This window comes from Chrysochloris asiatica, unplaced genomic scaffold (genome assembly GCF_000296735.1).
Source record: "Chrysochloris asiatica unplaced genomic scaffold, ChrAsi1.0 scaffold00038, whole genome shotgun sequence".
In the NCBI taxonomy this organism is placed as follows: Eukaryota; Metazoa; Chordata; class Mammalia; order Afrosoricida; family Chrysochloridae; genus Chrysochloris; species Chrysochloris asiatica.
In genome coordinates, this window is record NW_006408556.1 from 13,465,312 (window position 1) to 13,485,417 (window position 20,106).

The following is a 20,106-nucleotide window of genomic DNA, read 5'->3' on the forward strand; positions in this document are numbered from 1 at the left end:
CTGTCAGACACTTGACTACCCCAACCAAATCTCCTGCCACCTCTGGCTGCTGTGAAAACTTGTAATTCCAGGGGTTTCTTGGCTGCAGGGCTCCTAAACTAATGGCCCTGAAAACACTTCCAAAGGGGCCACAATTAAAAATTCATAGTTATGCTTTACAACATCTATCAGGAACAACAAAGAGCTTTAGCTATGCAAATTCCATAGCCTGGAGGTGACACAGACACTTCTTGAAAGAAACAAGTGGCAAGTACTCTAGACAAATGAAGAGTGAGAGTTTGCTAGAATATGCAACAACTGCGTCATATAAGCACATGTGCTTGTCATGTGCCATCAGGCTAGTTCTGACTCATAGCGACCCTGTATATAAGGGTTTCCAAGAGCAGCTGGTGGGTCTGAATGGCTGACCTTGCAATTTCCAGTCCAGTGCTGAGCCTACTGTGCCACACCAGGGGTCATATGAGCAGATAAAAAGGATTTAGTGATACCACATCCAGGATGCAAATGTGGAGGGGGGATAACTGTGAACATGCCACAAAAAAGGCCTTTTTCTTGAGAAGACCCATGTCCTCATCTACAGAGCCTCCAATGAGAAGCTAAGGATTCAGGCATGGGGCACCTTTTGTCAGTCCTGGTGATACTGAGAACTAGGATTAAACCTTCTTTGGAGCTAGGATTCCATGGTTCCAGTCCAAGACTTCACACTTCAAGTCTACAAACAGTCTTTTCTTTCCCTCCACAAGGGCAGGGAGGTTGTTTTCACACCAGTCATGGACTAACACGGAAGCTTAATCCCTGGCTGGAAGGCAAGACATGTTTGTGGCAAAGTCAAACAAACATGTGAATTGAAGTGGAATGAGTAACATTTTATTACTGTTTTGGATGCCAGGGGTGGCTGGGTATATGTTTGGGGCTGTTTTAAATGACTCCAAAAGACATCTTAAAAAGTCTTACTAATTTGGCAGCTCCAAGATGCATTGTTGCTACAAGTATTAATACTTGCCAGCAACTGACTGGTGCAGAGACTACTGTTCTCAGGAGAACCCCTTCCTATCTAGGGCTGAAATCACCCTTCTGGATGTGTGTGTGTGTGTGTGTGTGTGTGCGCGCGCGCTGACGCCTGTGTGTGTACCTGCCCACCCCCTCAGGCATACCACACAACTCAAGAGCAGATCAAGTGGAACCGACTGATCATTTTTAGGGTTAAATGGTAAAAAAGAAAAATCTGTTGACACACCTTTTAATATAAATTATAGGGGCATGAGGAGATTTTCTCCATCGTGGTAGAAAATTAAACTAACAACTTTAAGCTAATGGTTTGAGAGGAGATAGCTCCATGTTTATAAAATGGTTTGGATTTTTCAAGACTTATGTTCAAGTGAATTTTCCTCCATCCATTTAAATCATATCAAGATACAGCTCTAGAGAATGAATTTCCAGGCTCCAAGAAATGGTCCGGCATCCTGGTGCAGCACTGTAGGATAAGCACTGGATCACAAGGCTGGTGTGAGCCACAAGGTCAGTGCTTCAAACTTACCAGCTGCTCCTCGGAGACCCTATTCAGAGTTGCTAAGAGTTGGAATCGACTCGATAGCACTTTAAACAAGAGATGGTTCATATGGGTTCTCTCTTGCTCTCCACATGCTGCTTCAACAAAGTGTGATTGTTCCCTCCTAAACTTGCACATTAAATAGATAATCTCATACCCCAGGTGCTTCTCTAACCCCTGTTCTGGACAGATGCCGAGCAGTGCCCAGCCTTGACAGTTTCACAGGTGATATCAGTAAAATGAGAACCACGTAGTACTAAAGTTGTTGTTCAATGCCTTCGAGTCAGTTCCAACCCATAGCAACTCTGTATAGGGCTTCTGAAGAATGTCTGGTGAGCTTGAACTGCCAACCTTGCAATTTAAACCAACTTTGCAGTCCAGCGCATTAACCCGCAGCGCCACACACCAGTACTACAGGGGGATACTTTCAATTTAAAGATTAACTCCTTCTTGCTGTTCTGGCATTAAGATGATCTGCTCTTTTATGAAATAATAGTGATGAATGTTAAACATTTTTTAAAGCCCTTCCTTGGCAAAATTAAAAACTTGTTAGCTCCAGGTCAACCCTCAGCTCCTGAATAATTTTTTGATATTTTGCCTGGTTCAGGTAATCTACATTTGAGATCCACTTGTCTATCATTGTTGCTGTTGTTGTTAAGTGCCGATGAGTAGGTACTGGCTCATAGTGACCCTGAATAGGGTTTCCGAGGAATGGCTATTGGGTTTCAACTGCCAATCTGGAAATGGCTCATGGGTTTCAACTGCAGACCTTATAGTTAGCAGTTCAGTGTTTATCCTACAGTGTCGCACCAGCACCCTCTCTCTAATTGAGAGGCAATCAGTTCTTATCTAATTAACTAATAACTTACAAAAATTATCTAATTTTAGTTAATACTCAGGGAAGGAGAAAAGAAAATGTTATGGTCTACAAATTTATGGTCTATAAAGTTCCTGGTCACTCCAGAACTTTTTCTCTATATACCATCCCCTAGGCTAAACAACCCTCTCAACCATCCTCAAAGCTTCCTCCTACTTCGTCTTGATTTTAGAACAGAAGTTATAGGGTTTGAAGGTCATTAACCATTTAAAGGAGCTCTGGTAGCGTAGTGGTTACGAATCAGGCTGTGAACCTCAAGGTCAGCAGTTCGAAACTACCAGCTGTTCCATGGGAGAAAGATGAGGCTTTCTACTCCCATAAAGATTTATAGCCTCGGAAACCCTGTACAGGGTCACTATGAGTCGGAACCGACTCCACGGCACTTAACAACAACCATTTAAAAGTTTTTCCACTATTAATATACTTATTGAGCCCTGCTGGCTCAATAGTTAAGCACTAGACTGCTAATCAAAAGGTTGACAGTTCAAAACCACCCAGCAGCTGTGTGGGATAAGGACTTAATGGAAGAAAATGGCATGGGGATACTATGTCTGACTCTTCTGGCTTAATAAGGGGGCAGTGGGAAGGGAGGAGAATCATCATCAACATCAGCCCAAGGCCAATTCCTAAGGAGGCCAAGTTCAGACATGTCTCCACACTGCACCCTTCTTTACCAAGTCTAACACCAACTGTTCCTCCCACAGCATTCTGCACTTCTCAGCTGGATTTGGTCATTCATTGTAACAGCCACATAGAACTCACAGACCAGACTCAAAATTATGGATTTTATTAGGGAAGCTGGACTCCTGGTGTGGGGCAGTAGATAAGCACTGGACTGCTAACCACAAGGTTGGAAGTTCAAACCCAATGGCTGCTCCTTGGAAACCCTATACAGGGATCACTATGAGTCAGAACTAACTCCACAGCACATAAGAACAACAATAAATGCCCCAAAGGGCATTCCATTCTGCTAGAAGCCTCAGCCCAAAGGCAGTCAGCTAGCTCCTTGGGTAAGAAAACCTAGCTTCCCCAATTAAGTGCCTGGTGGCACCTTACTCCTGCCCGAAGGCACACCAAGGGCCCAGAAGTCCACTGCTCTAGCTTGTGCTCTGGCTCTTGTTCCTGTTGCTGTCACTCCTCTACTGCTCCCGGCTTTCTGTCCCTGGATTGAGGAAATCCAGTGCACAGGGATCTAAAGGACACATCCACTTCTGGCTCTTCTTTCTTGATGATAGTGAGATCCTTCTCTTTGTGTTTCTGAGATGGCTCACTTGGAAGCCAGCAGAAAGATAAAACTAGCCAATCTCCAGGTTAGAGTTCCAAGTATTTACAATCACAACTAACCCTCGTAACAATCACTCACAACTGAATCATAGGATCCTCCACCTTCTCTTACACAGATCCATCAGGAAAAGAGAAACTATATACCCAATCTACATAGTCCAAGCCAGTCATTTAATGGGAGTTACTACCATACCACTATGAATGCACCTAATCTTGTCGGATCTCAGAAGCTGAGCAGGATCAAGCCTAGTTAGTATTGGTTGGGAGACAGCCTGGGAATACCAGGCGCTGTAGGCTTAGAGTCCTGCTGTGGCACTGTGGGTTAATGTCCTGGACTGCAAAGTCAGTTTGAACTATGAGGTCCGCGGTTCAAGCTCACCAGCTGCTCCTCGGAAACCCTACACAGGGTAGCTATAGGTCAGAACTGACTCAATGACATTTAACAATAACAATACATAGAACTTGGCTAGAAGATCCATATTAAATAACTCACTGCACCACAGTGGGTGAGCTGCTTCTATAAAGATTATAGTCACGAAAATCCTATAGGGCAATTCAATTCTGCCACATGGGGTCGCTAGGAGTAGAAATCCACTTTTCAGTACCCAACAGGAATATACTGCAAAAAATTAAATAATCCCTGTGTTCCAGGGATTCCTCCTGCTTTTAAATTATTTGTATGCTATTTAGATTTTTCTTTATTTAGGTTTTTCCTAAATTCTAATTAAAAAAGCAAACCACTTAAATTTTTTTTTAAAAAGACTCCACGAACACTAAATATTTTAATAGTCTCATTTACTTTGTCTCTAACAGAGCTAATCAGTGACAGATATTTGTTGTAAAGACAGCTAATTTCCTAGATTAAACATATGCACAAACACATAAATGTGGCAATATTTTGAGACATACAATGCTAGTAAAGGTAACAGTTATTGGGCCAGCCACTGGGCTAAGTACTTTACTTGGATTCCCTCAATTAATTCTTAAAACAAACCTATAAAGTCGGTGCTATTTTTATCCCCATTTTATAGATGAGATTATAAATGATGAACTTCATTATTGTAATTTAATCCCCACCAACCCAGAATGTAATCTAAGTGTTTACTCTGGCTATAAAAAGGCTGACTAAGCAAATTAGGAATTAAACCCACTAGAAGGTTCTATATTTTAAGATATAGTGAAAAACAGATGCTAACTGCAAGGCTTCCAACAGGACCTTTTTTTTTTTGGTAGATTTAAGTACTTTAAAATTCAAATTCAAACTAATTCAAAGTAGATGTTCACTCTATTATCCTACTATTACCCCATCAATGAGTCCAAATCACCAGTAGCCTTTGAATTGACTCCTACTCATGGTGACCCTATGAGTGTCAGAGTTTTCAATGACTGATTTTCAGATATAGATTACCAGACCAGGTAATCTTTCTTCTGAGCACTTAATCCTTTTCTGAGCACTTAATCTTTCCCACCACCCAGTTGGGCTTTACTGAATTTCTATCCATGATATAGTAGGGTGGGTGCCAGTTGTTGCCCTCCCAGAGAGCTCTGTTCAGTCCTTTACCCACAGTCCTCTGGGAGGAGCTGTTCTTTCCTCTTCTCCTGAGGGAAAGGCCAATCAGGAAAATGTCCCACCCTGCTAATCAACAGAGGTCATTCTCCAGTCTATAGGGATTGGTTTAGGAATGAGCATATGACTCACTTTAAACCAATGAGATGCAAAAGTTGGTTTGCTGGGGTGGAACCAACCCTAAGATTTTGTAAGAGTTACTAGAAGGACTGCTTTCTTTCCTTCTGAACAAAGTGACCTGCAAAAATGGACCCAGGAACGTTTTTGCAGCCATCTGCCTTCATGAAGGAAGCCAGCCTGTGGATATACTGATACTGTGGTAGCAAAAGCAGAGAGAGGAAAAGAAAGTGGACTGCTGATGGCATCATGGAGCCCATTTGCCACTGGCCCTGCAGTCTACTCGGTCTCATCCCTGTACTTTGCAGGTGTTTGAACACACTCATCCCAAGCTGTTCAAGTCCCTTTGAGTTAGGTTTTCTGTGACTCACAACCCAGAAGAATCTGAAGTGATAACTTGAAAAACACATACTGATCCACAGCTTTCTCCTGGCACTTGATGGGCTTTTCTTTGCATTGTTTCTTCACTGCTTCAAGTGTTTTGTGTTGTTTATCCAAGAAAATCTAATAGTTGTCCAGAAAAACTTGAATGAATTACTGAGCGGCCTTGGGCAAGTCACTTGATTTGCCAGAGTCTTTTCAACAACAAAAACAATGAGGTCTGACTGGAGATTCCTTTCTCCTCCAGCCCTCGCAGCCAGTTGTTCCAGGCCGCTGACAGACAAAGTTCCAGTTAAACAAACTAACAATCAACCTCTGGGTTCTAAAGTATAAACATCACTTATAATCCAAGTAATCTGCCATCTGGGTCATGTCAGACATGTGTCATCTGCTCTTCTAGCTTTCTCTACTCTGCTCTGTACCCCAGAGGCTCTGGTCTTTGTGGGCAGCATTGTGGGGCTGCCTTGCCTCCTAGCTTCCAGTTGAATGTGGTGAATGCAAGGCACCATCAGAGAACTGGAGTAGAGAGAGGGACGTTCAGTGAGGACATTTGTTCTCCTGGCTCTTTCCTGGCCATTTGCTATAGGTTGGCTGTATCCCTCTACCACAGAGAGCTTTTCTTTCCCAGTTCTGGTTAGCAATCCCCACCTCTTCCTTTCAGGCCCAGACATGGTACCAGCTCCTTAAAGTTGCTAGCCTTGAGAAGCTACAAGATCCTTTCTGGTTCCTCTTAACTCTGCCTAACCATTGCAGTCAAGTCGACTGAGACTCAGGGTGGGCCCATGTGTCAGATTGGAACTGTGCACTGTAAGGTTTTCAGTGATTGATTTTTGGGAAGTAGATCAATAGACTTGTGTTCTGAAGTGACTGTGGATGGGCTTGAACCTCCAAGTGCTCAATTATCTGCTAAGCACACTAATTATTTGCACAACTTGTTGGTGTTATTGTTGTTAATTGCCACGGAGTCGATTTCGACTCATAGTGACCCTGTATAGGGTTTCCAAGGAGCAACTGGTGAGCTTGAGCTGCCAATTTTGCAGTTCAAACTGACCTTGTAGTCTGGGACATTAACTCACAGCACCACTCCAGGACTCCTAACCCTGCCTGGTGGCGGTGGTGGTGGTTGTGTGCCATTGAGTCTGTTCAGACTCATAATGATCCTGTATAGGGTTTCCAGGGTTATAAATCTTTACAGGAGTAGAAAGCCTCATTTTTCTCCTACGAAGTGGTTGGTAGATTTGAACTGCTGACCTTGTGGTTAGCAGCCCAACCCGTAACACACTATTCTACCCTGCCTACACCCTCATAAATAGTTCCTTCTCTAGGGTCTTCAATAGGAAGTCATCGTTTCCAGTTGGAACCTCAAGACACAATGGCTTAAAAATACAATCAAAATCAGGGACAATTTAAAAAAAACATACACAAACCTGAAGCAAATGACTCCGAGTCTCACATAAGAGCAATAGAAAGTGTAGCACATGTCAAGCAAAAAACCCAAATAATAAAATCACACAAGCAAAAATATATACACTGAAAAGATCAAATGAGCCCCACCATCCTCCTTTTCCAGTTATAGAAAATCAGTGGAAAATAGTCACCTTGCTAGATCATCTTGCTTTTAATCTCAAACAACAGCCAAAATTAATTACACACACTTGACCCTTTTGACAGCTTTTGCATAGAACCTGGGTGTGTCTAGAAGGACAAACAGACTGTAAGAGATCAAAAAGAGATTTTAAGAAATCAGTAAAAATACTAACTAAGGCCAACTTAAAGGTTGCTTGGTCTTGACTGCCTCTGACAGGCTCTGTGGAGTTTCTCTCAGAGAAACTCCAGCCATCTCTAATTCCCTCTAACCATTTCTTGTGCCATCATCCACATAATGTCTTGTAGGTCCTCAATTATTCACAACAATCTTGCAACGTCAACAGAGCAAGACAGACTCTGTTTCAGAAGATGCTGGGTCCCAACAAGTGGATCTACCATCACTGTTCCACAAATCTACAGTGTCCAGGAGCAAAACAGCCTTCCTCCCACTTACCACACCACAACGGGAGTTCAGTGAGAACATTGGTCTCCTGACACCTTCCTGGTCATGTAGCCTGGCTGCATTCCACCTACCAGAGATAGCCTATTCAAATAGCTTCTCTTTTCCAGTCCTAGTAATCAAACTCCCTCATTCTATCCTAAGAAGCGATCTTATTACTCCCCATAAGACATTCAGACACCAAGGATTCCAGAGATGCTACCTGTTTCAGGGTAAGGGGCTCAGTCTTTCAGGGTCGTCCTGCTTCCGGGTCCTCCTCCTTCAGCATCCTTCTGAGCCAGGACCTGTAGGAGAGACCCAAACAGCACATTCAGGAAGGATATCATGCTTCACCATGGGAACAGGTAATATTAACCAGAAAGACGCTGGGGAAGCAACCAAGGATAGAACCCTGAAGAACCTAACACTTGATAGACTTCCCGAGGAAGACAACCCAGCAAAGGCTGCTGAGGAAAGTCCCTGAGGGAGGAGAGGACTTAGGAGACAAAGACATCTGACATTCTTCTAGTTACTCAGGCCCCAAACCCAGGAGGCATTGCTGTGACCCAGTCTTACTCTCACACCCCACATCTAACCCATCAGTGCAGGATGTCAACATTATTTTCAACATATAAGTCCAACTTGTGATGCATTTAAGTTATGATGAACCACACTTTTTATTCTTTTTGTACATCTTATCATTAGTAACATGTACTACATACAATGCTGTAGCACATGATTTGATGTTTTTTTCCTCAGATATTCAAAAGATCGATTTACAAAGATACCGATAAGGAAAGAAGTAATAGTGAAGAAAAAGAAAAAGAAAAAAAAAAAAAGAAGAGGAATTTGACTTACATCAGAACTGACTTAACAACAGTCTTCAGAATGGAACCTTGCTGTAAGTCAGGGACGACCCAGTATATCCAAAGTTTCATCACTTCTTACCACCGCAACCCACCAGTACCACTTTGGTCCAAGCTACCAGCTTCTCACTAGGTTACTGCCATGACCTTCTACCTACAAAAAGTCTCCTGACTTCACCTTCACCCTTCTACAATTTACACTCCTTTTAGCAGTCTAAGTGATGATTTTAAAAATTATTCCTCTGCGGACCCTGAGACCATCAAGGGAGATGCGCACAAGTGGAATGCGGGACCTTATCCAGAGAAGCAGCGACACAGAGAAGGAGGCAGAAATGGGGACATGGAGAAAGGGAGCAGTGGAGGATTCTAGATTCATGGGAATAGAGAGATTGAGAGCTGGCAGCCAGGAAGCAGACTTGCAGAATGTGCCCTTTGGTGGTGTAAATTGTTATATATGCCTGAGTGTTAAAACAAACAAACAAAAAAAAGGAGCTAAAGTGAATAGAGAGAAATACTGTTAAATGATAGTACATGGAGGAGATTATAATCATTGTAATGAAACAAGGTGTATGATTTGTTGAATGTAAAAGTCATGATCTGCCCTGTAAACTTTTACTCAACTCACAATAAAAAGTTAAAAAAAAAAAAAAAATCATTCCTCTGCTCCCATAGTGTTTCATCTTTCTCAAAGCAAAGCCCTTGAAATGACCACCTGTGAGGCCCATATGACCCGACCTGGCCCCTTCTCTGGCCTCTTCTCTTACTCTCCCTTCCTCATTTCCTGTAGCCACAATGGCTTCCTCAAACGTCCCAAGCCGGGCTCCTGCTTCAAGGCCTTGCTCTTCCCTCTGCCCGGAACACACTCTTCACACAGGAGTCCTTTACTTCCTTCAGGTTCTGCTCTAATGTCACCTTCCAGTAAGCCCGTCTATGTATACCCCTGTAGCACAGTTCCTATCCCTATTTCTGTGTAGCTTTTATAAACCACCTTGCATTTTCTCCCATCCATCTCTCTTCCCTCACACTAGAATATAAACTTCCTGAAAGCAGGGACATTGTATTACAGTAAGTTCTAGAACCTCGCATACAGTATGTATCCAAGAAATAGTTGAGAGATTTATGGTATTTTTTCTGGTATCAAAAAAGCCAGAAGTAACGAAGACTTGCAAGAAGGAGGCAGTTAGTTGTCCACAGTGTGAAAAACAGCAGAAAGAGAGCAAGAAAAAAAGCTAAGGACTGAGTGTCTGTTGGATGTGGCAACATGGAGGCCATGGGCTCCACAGAGCTGTGGAAGGCAGGAGCCCGCCTCGAGCCAGGCACACTTCCCACAGTCAGCCTCAGTGGGTTGTGTCTGCATGGACAGGATGTGAGGGAGCAAAACCTGAGGACAGATTCTTCGCAGATGTCTGTCTGTGAGAGGAGAGTAAAGGGAATGAGAAGGAGAGGAGGATAGAGGTTTGAGGAAAGACTTGAGTGATGAGTGACTGAAATGGGGATCAGGTTCACAAGGTATGGGGGTATGTGTACATGGAGAGAGGGTCTTTCTTTCTGGCTAGGAGGAGGCATTGTGTCTCACTTGTAGTGGAAAGAAAGCAGGTAGGGAGGAGCCAGGATGCGGATAAATGCATGGGAGGGGGCACAGAGCCCAAGGGTATTTGTTCCTGAGCAACTTGACTTTTTTAGTGAATAAATGAAGGGAGCTTAGCTGTGGCAACAAATTTGCCTGTCCTGATTCCAGCGCTAATTTGTGATGCAAGGGACAGCTGGGCTGGCCAGCACTACTGAGGGTCAGCAGAAACAGTTGTGGTGGTGTACAACTAAGTCAACTCACAGTGACCCCATGTGACAGCAGAACTGCCCCTGGGGTTTTCCTGTAGCGTAGTGGTTACAAATCGGGCTGCGAACCTGAGGGTCAGCAGTTTGCAACTACCAGCTGTTCTGTGGGAGAAAGATAGGCTTTCTGCTCCCGTAAAGATTTCCAGCCTCAGAAACCCTGTACAGGGCTGCTTTGAGTTGGAACCGACTCCACGGCACCTAACAACAACAAAAACAACAACAATCTTAACTGAAGCAGATCACCAGATCTTTCTGCTACAGCACCTCAGTGAATTCTAACCGCCAGCCTTTCAGTGAGTGGCTGAGCATTTAGCAAGGTAGAACTAGCAGCAGTTATTAGTAGGCATTCAGACTGTGTGGGTGGTGGGCTTTGTTCTGACAGCTCTGAGTTTAGCAGTCTGAGTTTAAGAGAATGGTCTTCCTAAAACTGAATATGAAGAACCCCAAACAGTTCTACCCAATTGTATTTACGGTGCATTCTTCTCCCAGATGCCCAGATTTAAAACCTAGGAGTCCTCATTCTCCACTCCCAGATCACTCCTCACAGGCAATAACAAAATAATGCCTTTTATAACGTAAGAGGACTTGGACCAAGGGGCCTCAAAAAGTTTATGGTAAAATAGAATGAAAAGATGATAAATTTTTTCACAAACTTTTTGAAACCCCTTCATATTTATTGACCACTGTGGCACTGGACTGCTAACCGCAAAGTCGGTGGTTCAAACCCCCAGCGGGTCCTTGGAAACCCTACATAGGGTTGCTAAGAGTCAGAACCGACTCGACGGCACTAACAACAACTCTGTGCTGTATGTCTTACAAGTTAAAATCCTCACACAATCGTCCTGTGAAGTATGTGTTGCCTCTATTTACAGGTGATGACTCTGAGGTTCAAAGAGATAAAGTAACTTGCTCAGAGTCACACAAGTAGCAACTGGTTGTTGTTGTTGTTATGTGCCGTGGAGTCGGTTCCGACTCATAGTGACCCTGCATAGGGTTTCAGAGGCTGCAAATCTTTATGGGAGCAGAAAGCCGCATCTTTCTCCTACGGAACAGCTGATAGTTTCAAACTGCTGACCCTGAGGTTAGCAGCCCGATTCGTAACCACTATGCTACCAGAGCTCCTTAGCAAGTGGTAGAGCTGGTATTTTAAATCCTGTCTGTCATATTATCTCGTTGTCCCTCCTTTCTATCCATACAGCCACCCGTAGTCCAAGTCCTCAACATTTCATTCCTCAAAATTCAACATGATAAGTGTCTTCTAACTCACTTGCCTGCATCCCCCATTCAGAGTCCACACATCCAGACAAAATCTTCTTAAAGCATTCTTCTTTCCTATCCCTGTCCCATTAAATTCATAGCTGTCCCCTAGTACCCTTTATAAAAAATGCAAATCTCCTTCTTCACTCTCTGTTCCACCTCCTACAGTGAGTGTACCCACCACTTTCCATGCACCCAAGGGTCCAGTGTCCAACACGTTCCTTCCATGCAGATCAGTCCAAAGAAGGCCTTTCCTTCTCTCAGCTCTTGCTTTTCTGCCTTCCTCTCTAATGTCTCCTGAGCTGGACCACTCCGGCCTGCTGAGCTCACTGCATGCAGCTTTTCTCTGCAAGTGCTCCACTTACCCATGTAGTCCACAAAACCCTTGAGGGTATCAACTGTATTGAAAATGCTTGGAATTGCCCGCTGCCCACCACGGTGTCTCAGATGCTGAACATTTCCTGAACAGATCAATTCTGATGAAGCTCAGATGATATAATTTCATAAATTTTCTATGAAATACAGGAGAACCATAGGGACTTCTAGTGGGTTTTGGAAGTACACCTATTCTTCCTTTGCAGGAGGCACCAGTCTGACGCCTTGTAGAACAGCTATTCAAGTATGGATAATGGCTGGCTTTGCTCTCCCCTCATCTACATATTCTAGTCTTGGTATCCTTCCTTAGTAGCTCTTCACATGCCTCCATAGACATAGGTAGTCTATCTTCTCTCTCTTCAAGGGAAGAACTTGAGTATGAGAAATCTGGCTGAGGGCAGAAATTCATGGTGACCTACAGAATGGTCTGTACTGAGCACACTCAGAGAATGGAACAAAGGTCCTGTATCCGTGGGAAAAGGTGCCTCACTGGTGTCAACAGTTTGTGCTTGACTGCTAACCCAAATGTTGGCTCTTTGAACCTACCCAGGGGCACCTGCAAACAAGGCCCGGCAACCTGCTTCCATCAACATTACAGCTAACAAAACCCAAAAGCATAGCTCCACCCTGTAACACATGGGGTCACCGTGAGTTGGAATCCACTTTGTTGTTGTTGTTGTTGTTAGGTGCCATCGAGTCTAGACTGAAACTAATAGCAACAGTACGTGGGAATTTGGAAGGTGACCTCAAGCTACTTCAATCATCAGCCATGGACTGTAGTACTTTGAATTTACTTCGAATGACTTTTCTATCCAAAGTTTTCTTAATTCCCACCAAGTGGCTGGGTAGGATCATGTAAATAAATAAGAAGGTCTACAGGATTCTAAGGCTGAGATTGATTCATTTTGCCATTGCACTAGGGTTAAAAAGGAGCCATCTCAGAAAAGCAGGAACAGATGGTCCCAGGACCATCCAAAGGAAAAGGCTGAGTGGAGCATGAGATTCCTACCTAGAAAAGCAGTGACAGCAGGCGTAGTGGCAGAGGTGGTAGCATGGAGAGACCGAGCAGCGGCAGGCTTCCCCCTGCCCACGGAACGAGTACAGCTAAGTGTCAACATACAAGAAGTTGGCTTGTCCTTTGGAAAACACTTGCCAGAGCAGGGCAGAGGCCATGAGATGACATGGCTGAGAGGCTGAAGACAAGAGTTAGGTGGCCTGCAGTATGGCAGACAAGAGGCCTTCCTGACTGGAGAACTGCTGCATCCAGAGCTGCTTCTGATCCTGAACTGTATGTATCCTGTTTACATCCCTGATAAACCCCATAATTGTGAGTATCATTATGAGTTCTGTGTGGTCACAGCAATGGATTATTAGAACCCAGATGTGAAGCAGAGAATGAAGTGCTGTGGGAGGGATGGTTGGTGTCAGAACAGGGTAAAGAAGGTTGTAGGGTGGAAGCATGTCTGACCTCCACTTCATAGGAGTCGGCTTTAAGTTTGATTTTCATTCCCCCTCATAAGCCAGAGAACGTCAGAAAGGGCCCCCACGCATTTGTTGCATGGACCACCACTCAAGAATGCAGAGATTCCCAGGGCCACAAAGGAGAATGGCTGGATCAAATTACCCACACTCAGACAGAACAGGCAGCACCTGAATAAAAAGGGAGCCTCCCCTCTCCACACACACACACACACACACACACACACACACACACAAATCTGTGTCAGCTGGGCTGCGCCAAGAGTCCCAGTGTTATGTAATCATCACCCTCCATTTTGTGATCTGATGTCATGATCCTGTGTGTTGTAAATCCTTACTTTTATGAGCTTAATGAGGCAGGATCCAATCAATCTACAGGATTAGGCTGTACCTTGAGTCAATCTCTTTTGAGATATAAAAGAAATGAAACCAGTAAGCAGAGATCAGAGGGATCTTAGCCCCACGGAGAAAGAAGAGCCAGGTGTGGAGCAGACCTTTGGACCCAGGGGCCCTGCTTTGTGAAACTCCTAAACCCAGGGAAAAACTGATGTCAGGGCCCACGGAGACTGCCAAAGCTGCCAACCCCACACATGTTGACGGGAGATACAGGCCTTGCCCCAGAGCTGACAGAGAGAGTAAGCCTTTGCCTAGAGCTGGCACTTTGAATTCAGACTTCTAACTTCCTAGACTGTTACAGAAGGAACTGGGCTGCTAACCACAAGGTCAGCGGTTCAAATCTACCAGTCTCTCCACAGGAGAAAGATGAGGGTTCTGCTCATGTAAAGATTTACAGCCTCAGAAACCCTGTACAGGGTCACTAGGAGTTGGAGCCAACTTGATAGCGCACAACCACCACCGCCACCAAACTGACAAGATCATTTCTGCTACAGCAGAATGTAACAGTTTTCTGAGAGAAAACTATAAGGTTCGAGATAACCTTGTCCGACAAGATGCACAATAAGAAGTCATGGTCCATTCCAAACCAATGGACCTAAAAGGGCAATATGGTCTTTATGGTGTAGCTAAAACAACAGGTGCAAATCCTGACCTTGCCACCTAATGGCTGTGCAACTTTGGGCTGGTCACTGAACATCTCTGAGCCTGGTTCTGCATGAGCTAATGAGAGGCTCAGATAAAACGAGAAATGTATAAAAACATCTAGCACAGTGCCTAGCACTATATAAGGGGTCCAATAAGTGTTGGTCCCTCTCTCCTTCCAGCTTTCAGACCTCACCACTCTCAATCCTCACTAATAGAAACAAGAACAGACTCGGCAGAGCATTTCCCAGAAAGAAGGTTTGCAAAGAAGTGTGGTGGCAAAGGTCAGCAAAGGGGCAGAACACAAACAGGCTGCCCCAAGGCCAGTTAGATAGAAGCACCAGGGCTCTGTCCATGCCCAGGTTTCAAAACACACAGTGCTTCGAGACTTGGACTAGACCCAAACAGGAAGTTTGTCACAAACTGAGACAACACGCTGAACAATACAAGAGGCTGCACACCTCTCAGAAGAGATGAAGTCCAGCACTTCTGGAGGGGTCAGTACAGACTAAAAGAACAGACCCGATGAACACTCCAAATACACAAAGCTCCCTGCCCTGCCTTCCTCCACACCCCAAACATGTGAGGGAGCTGGGCCATAACACACGGAGCTGTTCTGGGTTTCCAAAGCCAGAGTCCTTCAGCTCCTTCCTGCTTGCTACCCTCACCCTTGGGCATCAAGGACAGAGGGTATTCTGGGCCATTATCAGGGGCTGGGTAGGGTCATCTTTGAGCTGGGGGAACTTAGCACAGAAAGAGGAAGTGATGTGCTGGCAGTCACACAGAGCAACCTGTCCCAGTCAGCAGCCTCTAGCTGCTAGTCTATTTCATGACATCTCCTAGAACTTCACACTGGGTCTGCAGGTTGCCATTTTGTCTGATTTGAACAGTGTCGAGCACCAACATTTTCATGTGTACTGTTCACACAGGTATGGCGCTGCAGAGCTTGCATCCATGTATTTGTAAGTTCTGGCAAATCATGGACAAACGTAGGCTTATGTCCCATCTTCCCAAGTGGATGGAAAGACTGGAGGCTCTTTCCACTTTGTTCAGAGTCTCCCAAACACCTGTGGATTGACGCTTGAGTTAAAGCTGTATGCTTGGTGGATGTGCTCTCTAATAAATTTGTTGTTTGCTAATTCCTCCATGTACAGCAGAACAAAACGTTGCCCAGTTCCATGCCTTCTTCACAACGTCGGTATCCTCATATCCACTGTTGTAGCCTCTGTGTGTTTTCAACAACTTCCAACCTTCATCTTCCAGTACCGTACTGGACAGTATTGTATTGTGATCCGTAAGGTTTTCATTGGCTAATTGTCAGAAATAGATGGCCAAGTCTTTCTTCTTAGTATGTTTCGTCTGAACACTGTGACAGTAAATTCCAGCTGTGTCATTCATGATAAGAGGTTTCGCGGGTCACCTTGTTGGTATTTGAAATACCGGTGGCATGGATTCCAACATTATACACTATGTAAGCCACTGCAGAATGACAAACTGACAGACTCTAATAAATACTTGTAATAAATAAATACTTGGTTAAACATCAACATCATTTTTCAACCCCTCTACCTCTCATGGAAACAGCAGTGAAGAGATCAGACGACGTATTGCATTGGGCAAATCTGCTGCACAGGAACTTTTTAAAGTGTTGAGGAGCAGAGATGTCAGCTTGAGGACTAAGGTGCGCCTGACCCAAGCCATGGTATTTTCAATAACCTCATATGGATGCGAAAGCTGGACAGTGAATAAGGAAGATTGTAGAAGAATTGATGCCTTTGAGTTGTGGTGTTGGAGGAGAATACTAAAAGTGCCATGGACTGCCAAAAGAACCAATAGATCTGTTTTGGAAGAAGTGCAGCCAGAGTGCTCCTTGGAGACCAAGATGACTAAGCTTCGTCTCTCATACTTTGGACATATTGTCCGGAGGGAACAGTCGCTGGAGAAGGATGCCATGCTGGGTAAGGTGGAGGGTCAGAGAAAAAGAGGAAGACCCCCAACGAGATGGATCGGCCAGGTGGCATCATTGATGGCGTCAAGTGTGGCAGCGGTAGTGAGGTTGGCCCAGGATCGGACATTGTTTTGTTCTGCTGTGCATGGGGTTGCTATGAGTCAGTTCCGACTCGATGGCGCCTGACAACAACAACAACAACCTCTCACCAAGACTCCTGGTGTGGCACTGTGGGTTAATGCATTGGACTGCAAAGTTGGTTTGAACCCCAAGGTCGGCAGTTCAAGCTCACCAGCCAATCCTCAGAAATTCTTTACAGGGTCACTATGGGTGGGAACCAACTCAATGACACTTAACAACAACAACCTCTCACCAGGTTATTTCCCACTTGTTTATGATTCAAAGATAGGTTGTTGGGGCCATGCCTCCTGGATAATAGCCCAATTATAACTCTGTCTCCTGAATGATCCAGCCATTTAAACCCAAACAGTGGCTCTGCTACCCATCCCCACTCTTTGCCCCTCCTGCAGTGGTTCCCCTACCTCCCTAAGTTAGATTCCTTTTTTTAAGAAAATTGACTCATTTAGGAAAAGACAAAAACCAAAAAGTTCAATGACAAAGATAAAACAGCACCAAGTCTCTTTAAATACCACGCATTTCATTTAGAATTGAGATCTGATAAAGATTCACCTAACTGGACCTTCTCGTTTCCAAATTACAGTGTACAAGAATTCTAGCAAAAACACTGCCAGTAATGTCTTCTCTCCTAACTTTTCAGGGTCTTCATCATAAGCAGAGGTGGTCCCAGGCCCAATGAGTCAGTAACTCTGCTGAAATGAGGGAATTATGAGCAAGTAAAGATTCCATCCATGCTTTCAACTCCTGGGTCAAAAAATTAATTCTTTGATGTTTTATTACATATGTGATTGTGATTTATTAACTACACAGGATACTGTCATTGTATCATGGGTCTAATGAAAATGAGAGGGAGTTTTTCATAAAAATAATTTATTTCTTGGTATGTATGAAATAGACAACATTTCAGTACAGTATTTCAAAGGAACAAAATTATATAATATGAAATTATAACGTTTTAGGGCAAAAGGAGACACTGTTGCTGTTGCTAAATGCCATTGAGTTGGTTTCAACTCATAGAGAGCCTGTAAAAAGGTTTCTGAGCTGTTTAAAATCTTCCTGGAAGCAGAAAGGCTCATCTTTCTCCTGTGAAGTGGCAGGCACGCTGGAACCTCTGACCGTGTGGTTTGAACTAGATGATCCAAGTTCAGGGATCTCAACAATGGCTGCATTTAAAAAATGTCTAGGCCCTCCCAGCAAAAACTGTGACTTCATGGGACTGAGTGGGACTAGGTGTCAGGTATTTTTCGTTTCCCAGTGATTTTAATGTGCCTCCAGGGCTGAGAAAAGAGTCCTAATAGTGTAAGCTAAGCATTGAGCTGCTAACCACAAGGTCGGCAGTTCAAACCCACCAGCAACTGATCAGGAGAACGATGAGGCTGTCTGCCCTATTAAGATTTACAGTCTCAGAAACCCTGTATGCTTTTGTTAAGTGTCATGGAGTTGGTTCTGCTCATATTGACCTTATACAGGGTTTCCAAGGAGTAGCTGGTGGGGTTTGAACTGCTGACTTTGTGGTTCATGGTCCAGTGCTAATACTACAGCATCACACCAGGAGTCCCAGAAACCTATATGGCAGTTCTATTCCATCCTATCGGGTTGCTGTGAATCAAAATCAATTCCAAGGCAGTGGTTTGGCACTGATAACCACTGGTCTACAGCAGTTAAGAAATGAAGGGGCAGTCTAAGCTTACACAGCCAGCCCAAGACAAAACCAGGACATTTGTCAACTCACAACTTAGTGTTGCAGTGGCTCTGAGTTTTGGTATTTACAGACTTGTTAAAAGCTGTGAGGTTTGGTTGGTTTTTGTTTGCTTGTTTTAAGTGAGGGACTAACACAGAATTGCCACCTTTTTGTTTCCCCAGAAAGACTATTTTTACAAATATTGACCAATTACTGGAGTCCTGGTATGATGCTGTAGAACAATCACTGGACTTCTAATCACAAGGTTGGGAGTTCAAACCCACCAGCAGCTCCTTGGAAACCCTATTGTTGTTGTGAGACAGAACAACAACCACCACCAATGACTATCACTGTTTCCTGGCCAGTCTCCTGTTTATTTGCATACTTGCCACTCCTCATCCAGGTGATACTGTTGTGTTAAGTACCACCAAGTTGGTTCTGACTCATAGCAACCCTGTATAGGGTTTCCGAGGAGCGGATTGTGAGTTTGAACCACCGACCTTGTGGTTCAAACTGACATTGTAGTCCCATGCATTAACCCATTGTGCCACGCCAGGACCCTGGTGACAGAGCTTGACAATATCTGCCCAAGGTCTCCATCATCTGTTCCTCACCTACAGCCACGTGGCAAATCCCCACAAAACCCAACTAGAACCAAATGTCATTCAGCTGATGCCAACTTTCCATATGGGTCAGAGAAGAATGGTGTCAATAGAAATGTTTTAGAAGTAGATTAACAAACTTTTCTTCCAAGGTGGTGTTGGGTGGACTCAGACCTCCAGCCTTTTAGTTAATAGTTGAGAGCATTAACTGTTTGTACCACCCAGAGACTCCAAACAAAACCCAGGCCTCAAAATACTTTATCCTTTCTTAACGCTACAGAAATCTATTTCTGAAAATCCTTTCACTAACCACAAACTACTTCCCAGTCCCTCATACCCACCCTTCATCTTCCTCATGGTCTACACTGTACAAATGACAGCAATCAATACTTAACAGTCTGCTGTTCCACACACATCATCCCTTCTAAATTTCTCCCTAATCAAGAAAACATTTGTTAGGTACCACCGAGTCAGCTCCAACTCATGGTGATCCTATGCTTTTCTTTGATGACCTTCCAATTTACCAAGCACAATGTCCTTCTCCAGGAACTTGTCCTCCTGATAACATGCCTAAAGTATGAGAAACAAACTCTTGCCATCCTAGCTTCTAAGGAACATTCTGACTGTTCTTCCTTCAATACAGATTTGTTCTTCTGGTAGTCCATGGTACTTTTAATATTCTTCTCCAACAACATCACCCCAAATTCATCGGTTCTACTCTGGTCTTCCTTATTTATTGTCCAACTTTTATATGCATACATATGAGGCTACTGAAAATAGCATGGCTTGACTCAAGCAAATCTTAGTTCTCAAACTGATATCTTTGCCTTTGAACACTTGAAAGAGGTCTTGGGTAGCAGATTTGCCTAAAGCAATGCATCGTTTGATTTCTTGACTGCTGCTTCCACGTGTTGATTGTGGATGAAAATGACAAAGCAAAATTACAACTTTCACAATTTCATTCTTTTCTCCATTCATCGTGATCTTTACTGGTCCAGTTGTGAGAATGTTTGTTTTCTTTACTCTGAGGTACAACCCATACTGAAGGCTATATAGTCTTTGATCTTCATCAGTATTTCAAGTCC

The 20,106-nt window shown here is 44.0% G+C and overlaps 1 protein-coding gene across 1 annotated transcript in view; it reads right to left on the minus strand.

Moving 5' to 3' along the window:
• Positions 1 to 20,106, minus strand: part of TRERF1 (transcriptional regulating factor 1) — a 289,891-nt gene that overhangs the window by 159,962 nt on the left and 109,823 nt on the right. Inside the window, exon 2 of the mRNA XM_006860460.1 lies at positions 8,025 to 8,106. The gene's annotated coding sequence lies outside the window, so the exon portion shown is untranslated. The remainder of the gene's footprint in view (positions 1 to 8,024; positions 8,107 to 20,106) is intronic.